This window comes from Dermacentor albipictus, chromosome 8 (genome assembly GCF_038994185.2).
Source record: "Dermacentor albipictus isolate Rhodes 1998 colony chromosome 8, USDA_Dalb.pri_finalv2, whole genome shotgun sequence".
NCBI classification, from domain to species: Eukaryota; Metazoa; Arthropoda; class Arachnida; order Ixodida; family Ixodidae; genus Dermacentor; species Dermacentor albipictus.
The window spans coordinates 4,107,594-4,116,469 of record NC_091828.1 but is presented as its reverse complement, the minus strand read 5'-3'; the positions used below and the strand labels follow the sequence as shown (position 1 = coordinate 4,116,469).

The 8,876-nt window shown below is 41.3% G+C and overlaps 1 long non-coding RNA gene across 1 annotated transcript; it reads left to right on the top strand.

Moving 5' to 3' along the window:
* The first annotated feature begins 229 nt into the window (after positions 1 to 229).
* LOC135921168 (uncharacterized) lies at positions 230 to 8,661 on the top strand. The gene is made up of 3 exons (XR_010570479.2): positions 230 to 346; positions 1,063 to 1,157; positions 8,530 to 8,661. It is a non-coding gene; the product is annotated as an uncharacterized lncRNA (long non-coding RNA).
* Positions 8,662 to 8,876: the final 215 nt, after the last annotated feature.

Here is an 8,876-nt window from a genome sequence, read left to right as displayed (position 1 = left end):
CTCTACAATTTTATCTAGCTTGCCTCTGGACTTGGGTATAGTAGAAAGGTAAGCGCTGCAATTTATGCGGTGCTTTTGCGGAGCGTCACCGATAATTACAGCTGTCAAGAAGCTAATGTGGCGATCGACGCCACATTAGCTCTGAACACGCGCGCTGAACAACCTCCGACGCAGCGTGCAAGACAGCAGCAGCAGCAGTAGTGGGGAAGTCAATGGAAAAAGCAAAGAAGGCATCGCTTTAAGACAAGACAAGAAAGAAAGACCTACACAACGCTGATTTGCACACAGAAAAATATGTCAAGGACGGAGATTCTGGGCTACGGAAGCGAAGAAACCACCGCAACAGGTTAGAGGGCGGGTAGATGCATGGCCTCGAAGTTCATGCAGAAACAGAAATGTGGGAATTTTAGCGGCCGTAGCGCCGTTCAACAAACAGGTGAATTTTGAAGAGTGTAGTTGTGACTAACGGAAAAACAATATTAGGAAGGAGTTGACGGATACAAGGAGGGGCGGGGAGTACATAAAAGGTGTCAAGAACGAAGCTGGAGTATAATTATACACATAGGGAGAGCGTCTCGTCACTGCCCGATCGCTCAACACGATGGGACGGCAGTAGACAGTCGCCTAGCTGAGGCTCACCTACCCCGTCGTAACACGTGCTGCTTGCTGCGGAGAGCCCATCCTAACTAAACGTCCCGGCAATTTTCAGAATAGGTGGGTCCCAGGAGACGCTGCGTTTGATTTTAAATCTTTCGAAGCTACTGTACCTTATTTTATTGCGGACAACGGATGTCGTAATATTCACGAAGGCTGCTATAGGCCTCGAGATCTGGTTACCCGGCGCCACTGTACCGGTACACCCAGCGCTACGTGCGCCCATCCAGCGCAGATTTCAGGTTGGGGGCACCGCTGTTGACGGCCGCGCCGCGCGCTGCGCGTTGACGAGTGATCGGCGTGCGTTGCTTTGCGCTTTTCGAAAAATAGAAAATATCGATCGCTACTTCAAGAAGTGCTGCTTACGCATGGGCGCGAAGTTGTTCTATAGCAGGCACGTTTACGCAGTGAGAGAAGAATCGGTGAACGCAAGAGGCCCGTCGGACATCGTCGGCAAATGTGTCGCCCAGATGAAAAGCGTGGACTACGATGTGCGTCTGGAGGTGAGCCAATCCTTTCTTCAAAAAAAAAAAGAGAAGTGCCTCAATATCGCTAACCGCTTCATTTCTTTTTTCTTTTTTAGTTGTCAGAAAATTGCAGAAATATCTCGCACGCAAGCTGTATATGCAAAGCTGGCTGCGGAGGCTGGTGCAAGCACTCCGCGGCCGTGGTGATATTCGTAAATGAATACGAATATACGTAATAATAATAATAATAATAATAATAATAATAATAATTATAATAATAATAATAATAATAATAATACTTTATTGCGCCAAGTATTGAAAAAATGTACAAACATCCGGCCTGCCAAAGCCTCATTGGGCTTGAGTGGCAGAGCCCGACAGGCAGCGGAACCACGCAGATAAACATACAGGAAGCAAAAGCTCCTCCTCTGCTAAAGCATGTAAGAATGAAAGTGAGGTAATCAAAAAACTTGCTGAAATGGACCAAAAACTAAACTTGCTTGTTAGTCTGCCAAACAAGGTAGACGGGATTGAACAGTCCATCCAAACACTTTCCGATCACTTTGATGAAATTCAACGAAGGCTTGAGAGCCACGAAAAGGAATTAAACACTGTCAAACAGAAAGTAGAAAAAATAGAGAAGTACGCTTCTCCGAGAGAGCTCAATCAGATTGAGGCTGACATAGACGCACTTGAATGGCACTGCAGACGTCTTAACATTGAGATACACGGTGTACCTGAGGCTGTCAATGAAAACCTACTCGAAAGGGTAAATGATCTTGCAAAGAAGCTTGAACTTCAACCTCTATGCGAGGAAGATGTTGTGGCAGTTCACAGGCTCCCGGCAAAGCAAGGGAAAATGCGAGGAATTATTATCCGTCTTGCACGGCAGGAACTGAAGGATGCGTGGATTGCCAAAAGGCGAGCCTTAAGAGACAATCAGGGCAACATCTTCATTAACGAAAAACTAACCTCTCGCTCGAGGAAACTCCTCGCCACTGCCAAAGAATGGGCAAAGGAGGCGGGATACCAGTTCGTGTGGCACTCGAATGGAAAAGTTCTCGTACGTAGGGCAAACGGTGAATCGGCAGTTGTCGTTAAGGGTGAAAATGATCTTCGTGCTCTATTGCAATGAACGCCAATTTGTTGTTGCTATTATTTGACTCTTTGCCGAAATGAATCATCTGGGATGTATTGGCAAGCAGGATTGGTTCACATTATTGGCCACTCAAAAGAAGGGACTGTCTTTCATACATATGAACATTCAATCAGTCTCCAGCAAGCTACCAGAATTAGAAACCTTTTTTTCTGATATAAATAATCAGTGTAATGTAGTCATGCTAAGCGAAACATGGCATTGCTCTGATGATGTTTTTCGCCTGCCTTGCAAAAAAGTGTTTTATAAAAACCGAACCTCATGTCGCGGTGGAGGAGTATCTGTTCTGATAGATGATTCTCTAACATGTGAACTGTTAGCCGAGTATTCTTGTATGACAGAAAATTGTGAAATGTTGTGTGTACAAACACCGGGTGTACTCTTTGCAGTATGTTACCGCCCGCCGGATGGTTTATTGGAACCTTTTTTCATTTTTTTAGAGCGCATGCTAGAATTTGCGTCAGAAAACAAATATAAAGTGGTCTTAGGAGGAGACTTCAACATTGATATGAGTTCCGATGGTGCTAGAAAAACGATATTTCAAAGAATTTTTGTGGCAAGCGGATGTATAAATGCGGTTGAAACCTTCACGATAGTAACAGAAACTACGAAAACCACTCTTGATCTCTTTATAACGAACTATAGTCCTTTCTTAGTAACTAGTGCAGTCTTAAACTGTCCTCTCAGTGACCATATGCCAATAGTCATGTTTATCCACACAAGAGCAAACGACACCGAAAAAAATAACACTGAAAAAACATTTCAGACAATAAACGAGCACACACTAACTGCCTTTCAGGATGCCTTGAGACAAGTATCTTGGAAGGAGGTTTTTCAACAAAACGAGGCAGAGCCAGCATACAACATCTTCTTAAAGAAATTCTCAGCTGTTTATGCGCAACATTTCATACATAAGAAAAGAAACCAGAAAGCTTATCGGAAACCTTGGATGACCAAAGAGCTTTTAAAAAAAATAAAGAAAAGAGATAAGCTTTATGCCAGCTTCATAAAATCTCGGAACAGCGAGAATCCAAAATCCTTCAAAGTTTTTAGAAATAAATTAAATAAACAGCTAAGAAATGCAAGAAATAGCTATTATTTACGTACTTTTTCTTCATGCGAGGGACAAACAGAGAAGATGTGGAACAAGTTAAATGAACTAATGGGGCGTAAACAGAACACTGAACCTATAAAGAAAGTTTCTGTAAACGGATGCATTTTAACCGGAGATAATTTAGTTAACGCATTTAATGATTATTTTACAGACACTGATTCCCATTTATCACTAAGCCCACCATGTACATTTCAATTCCCTGCAACCATGGACACTATTTTTTTCCAACCGACAACACCTACCGAGGTTTGTTCAGTTTTTCTCAAACTGAAAAATTCATGCAGCTACGATGCTGATGGCCTCCAAATAAGACCTATCAAACACGTCATTTCTGACATTGCACCTGTGTTAGCTTATATTTATAACTTATGCATAACATCAGGTACTTTTCCCGAAAAAATGAAAATTGCAAAAGTAATTGTGTTATATAAGAAAGGTGACAAGCTTGATTTAAAAAATTACCGTCCGATATCTATTCTCGCGCAGTTTTCTAAAGGTCTTGAAAAAATCATTCTTAACCAATTAACATCTTTCAGCAATAAACATAAACTAATAACAGACGCTCAATACGGTTTTCAACAAGGTAAATCAACAGAATTAGCACTAGTAGCACAAAAAGAATATATACTGCAGAATCTCGAAAATAAGTCACTTGTAATTGGTCTATTCATAGATTTCACAAAAGCATTCGACTGCATAAACCATGACCTCCTAATACTCAAGCTTGAAAGATATGGCATCAGAGGCCTTCCTCTTCAATTACTGACATCCTACCTTAGAAAACGACAGCAATATGTGGCTATGAACACTAACATATCATCTACACGAAAAATACAAACAGGTGTCCTTCAGGGAAGTATCCTTAGCCCATTTTTGTTTAACATCTACATAAACGACATAGTTCTTATCCACCGAGAAGCAAAATTCATAAACTACGCAGACGATACGAGTGTTTTTTTATCAAACAACTCTTTTACAGGCCTCATTAGTGCAGCGAACAACCTACTAACCCATCTCTCAAAATGGAGCCAGGACAACTTTTTAAAAGTAAACTCGAATAAAACACAAGCAGTCATCTTTAAAACAAGAGGTACATGTACTCCATTGACCCACAACATATTCTATAACTCTGAGAAAATAGAGGTTGTTGACACGGTAAAAGTACTTGGCGTATATTTTACCGAAACATTGCAATGGGACGCTCACGTGGATTTTGTACTCCAGAAACTGAGCCGTGTAAGAGGTATACTACATCGAAATGCCAACGTCATCTAAATTGATCATTTATAATGCACTGTTTGCCTCGCATGTAAATTATTGCCATCTTGTATGGGGCACGACATCAGCTTCCAATCACTCAAAAATACTATTGATGCAAAAAAAGATAATACGCGCTATCGCAAATGCGCCATAAACTCACACACTGAGAATCTTTTTACCAAGTACAACATAACAAAAAGTCATCATCTCTACAAACAAACCCTTCTACGCACCTATTACTTTCAGGTAAAAAATAGAAGCAACTTAATTACAAATATAGCAAACTTAAAAGAGAATACACCTACATATGAGACGCGCAGCCATGAAAAATGGCTCATACCCTTCTCGAGGACAAATTACGGCCATCAAATGGTCGCAAATACCTTGCCACGGTTATTAAATTATTACCTAGAAGCCGGCATTGACATCCACTCCTTGACACCATCGGAGCTCATCTGTCTGATGAAAACTACCATTTAAATCGCCATGATTCCGTAAAACCATATGCATTCAATGAAAGAAATGTTTTTATTTTGATGTAACCCACTGGTATTTATTTTTTTCATTTCTGAAAGTGTTCTTTGCCACCATTCTGCCAATATGAAAAGGGGGCCAGGGACCACTCAAGCTGCCAATAAGCAGCTTTTACCTTGGCCCCCTCCATTTGTTTGTAAATGGGCACAAATGAAATGAAATGAAATGAAACGCACATTAAAAGTTACGGAACATTAAATTAGTAGAGTGGCAAAAAATAATAATAATAAAAATAGACGCGGAACCCAAGTTACATATAAAAAACACATCAGAATAAAGAGCAAGGAAGGAAAATAAAATAGCATGAAAATACTCAGATCAGTGCAACAAATACTGCAGTAACCAGCGAATTCACAGGATTCTTTTGATAAGTGGTGGAGCATTCGTGTACAACGTCGTACACCTACTAAGTAGCGTATCGCAGCATCTTTTTAATTTTATATTTAGTTTTTGCAGAACACTTGGAGGCAACCTATTGAAGTAAAATGGAACGTAAAAATCTCCTACTCGCTTTCCATAACTTGTAAACCTTCGGGGAATACGAAAAGCTTCCTTCGGTCGAAGAGGCCGTGTGGGAACATACGGAATTTTATAGTCACTAAACCAAAAATGTTTCAGGACAATAGTTTCCATCAAAAGGCGATCAAAATCAGGTAGCGAAAATACCTTAAAAACATCAGAATGGGGGCGCAGGCCTAAATCATAGCCAATATTTTTTAACAAAGATCTTAGGAGAGAATTGATCCTGTTCTTCCAACGAACTGCACAGTGACCATAGATCGTTATGCCATAACGCAGTACGCTATAACCGAGAGCGTTTACAATAGCTTTGCGTATTGAAAGTGGCATATAGTATCTAATGTTATACAGCACACAGGAGACGGTTCGGAGCTTTTTACAAACGTGGGATAAGTGGTCATTCCAAGAAAGAGCACTGTCAAAGTATAATCCTAGGTATTTCACAGTACTTTTATAGCTCAGGGGTAGACATTGACATTGAGAACAATTAGATCCGTGCAAGAGCAGCTGCTGGTTCAAATCTACTTTCTTCATCGGGCTGTGAAAACATATAAGTTGAGTCTTAGAGCTGTTTACTTTGATTAGGTTGCGTGAGAACCAGTCCATAGCAATAGTTGCTGCAGCTTGAAGAGAAGAAAGGGAGTCAGTGTAGTTCGCTGACTGGGATGCGAGGACAGTATCGTCAGCGCACTGATACAGGCCTGCAGGCACGGCGTTTGAAAGGTCGTTCACGTAGACGTTAAATAACAGCGGACTAATTATGGAACCTTGAGGAACGCCAGCTTTTATTAGCAAAGAAGCACTCTTTGCCCGCCTAATCGAGACGTACTGCGTTCTTTGCTGCAAAAAATTTTTCAAAAGCGAAAGAAACACCTCACGGAAGCCTAACCTGGATAGTTTACACAATAACAGAGTGTGACAAACACTGTCAAAAGCCTTGCTGACATCCAGAAACAGTGCACACACCACTTGGTTACATTCAAAAGAACGATTTAACATGTCAGAAAAGTCCTCCAAGAGCACTTCCGTCCCTTTACCTTGTACAAAGCCATACTGACGCGGTGACAGGGTTTTGTGCTTATCTAAGAAAGTTGTCATTGTAAACAGCAGATGTTTTTGTAATATTTGAGTCAAACAGGGCGAGACTGAAATATGTCGATAATTTTCGTATCTAATATGTGCACCACCTTTGTGAATTGGGGTAATAATTGCCGCTTTCATGTTCGGTGGGATCATGCCACTTGAGATAATGCTGTTGAACAGCGACAGCAGCGCTCTTTTAAGTATGTCGAACAAGGTTCGCAGATCATCAACTGAAATGCCATCTATTCCCGTAGATCTATTTCGCTTAAGACCGAAAATAATTGAACCTAAATCATCCTCACTTAGCAAAGGTAGGTGTGCGGATTCGACAGTGCTGTGCTTAAGAGTACAAAATAAGGGATGCTGTTGCGCACTACCCGAAACTTGCGAGAAAAACTTGAATTCATTAGCTATGTTTTCTTCATCAGTGCCAAAATACGACACGAAATCTTTTCCATCATTGCCACGGCTTCTGACACCTCTTAGATTATTAACCAAAGACCATGTTTTTCTAGTATCTGAGCCTGCTTTCTTAAACTTGTTACGGAAATGTACTCGTTTTGCCTGACGAATCATTGCATTCACTTCATTTGTTGCAACCTTAAATTTTGACCGTAGCAGGATAGAAGCAGGTGCCCTTTTCGACTGGGCCCAGAGCAAATCCTTTTCTTTTATAGCAGATAGTATTTGGGAGGTCATCCACAAGTTTTCTTTATTGCGCTGCCTGATTTCAACCACGCGAGTAGCCGCTTTCTTAAACTCTTGTACTAGTTCAACAAGTTTATCATAAATGTCTATCGGGGACACTTTTTCCAAGAACACTTCCCAATCGTATTCCGATGCCAGTCTGTAGAAGATTTTGGGATCACAGATGGATATTTCCCTTTTGCCGCGAACCCCTGTTGGAGGTTTCGATTTCCGGGCTAAAGAGCAACAAACAAAGTAATGGTCTGATAGTTTTGCTTCGACGATAGCAGACTGTATGGCGAAATTCGGAGCTCTTATATTTATATGGTCGATGCAAGAGACTACCAGTTGCCCTGCCAGAAATTCTTCTCGCGTTGCTTTCTGGATAGTTGGTTGCAGTCCCTATTTTGATAACAGATCAAGGTAATCTCGATGGAACATCGTGCACGGGTGTTCCATGCGCATGGAAGAAATCGTCATCGCGTCCCAACGTCGATGTCGAAAAATGAATCAAGGAACTCTTTTCCCGTACGAGAAGTTCGTTTTTTACTTTGTGTTTGTGATGCGACTTTGCCGCTGATTGATGCATATATTTTGCGAGTCGACCTTCGCGGAAACCGATTCTGCAGATGGTAACCCCTGCAGCTCCTTTCTCGCAGTTTGCAGGCGTAAATTGTGCCATTAAGGAGCTTGAGGAGCGCGGGGACATCATCCAAGTGTCGGCGACGGCACATCTAGCAGACGCAGATGACAGCTTCGACCGAGAGTTGCTAAAAAAATACTAGATGAGGAGGACAGCATACACAGTGCGCTAAGGGTCAGTTCGACCTCTCCTTTTATTCTGAAAACTGAAAACATGGTCTCAAAGATGTCTATCCCTGAAAAAGATTTCTACAAACAATTCATCAAAAAAAACAACATTGACCAAATATTAGATATTGCCGAAATCACCAAGGGCCAGGCTGCCGTGGGGAGGTTTGATAATTTTTTATGAACATATACTTCTAATTTTAAATACATGTGACTTGTTTTAACTGAGATATGTTTTCTTCCAGATGGCACAAAGAGCGCCGCATCCGCCCAACAAGTTTCAGTGCCCACAAGGTGAAGACGAGGAGAAGTAATTTTGATCGTCCGGCCGAAGCACTAGCTGCACTGTAATATTTACTACAGCTGCAACTTCATATAATAAGAATTAAAATAAGCTGTATGGGCACCATGATTAGCCTTCCTGCCATTTCTTCTTTAAATCTCTCTCAGTATGTGCAGAACACGCACTCGTGCAAAAGATAGCAAATTGTACTCTGCACCAGTGTCTGCTAAATTGAAGCATCTTATCAGCAGCCTTTTTATTGTAGTGCAGGCAATTATGAGCATTTTCGTGGGTGAATTATGAGCATTC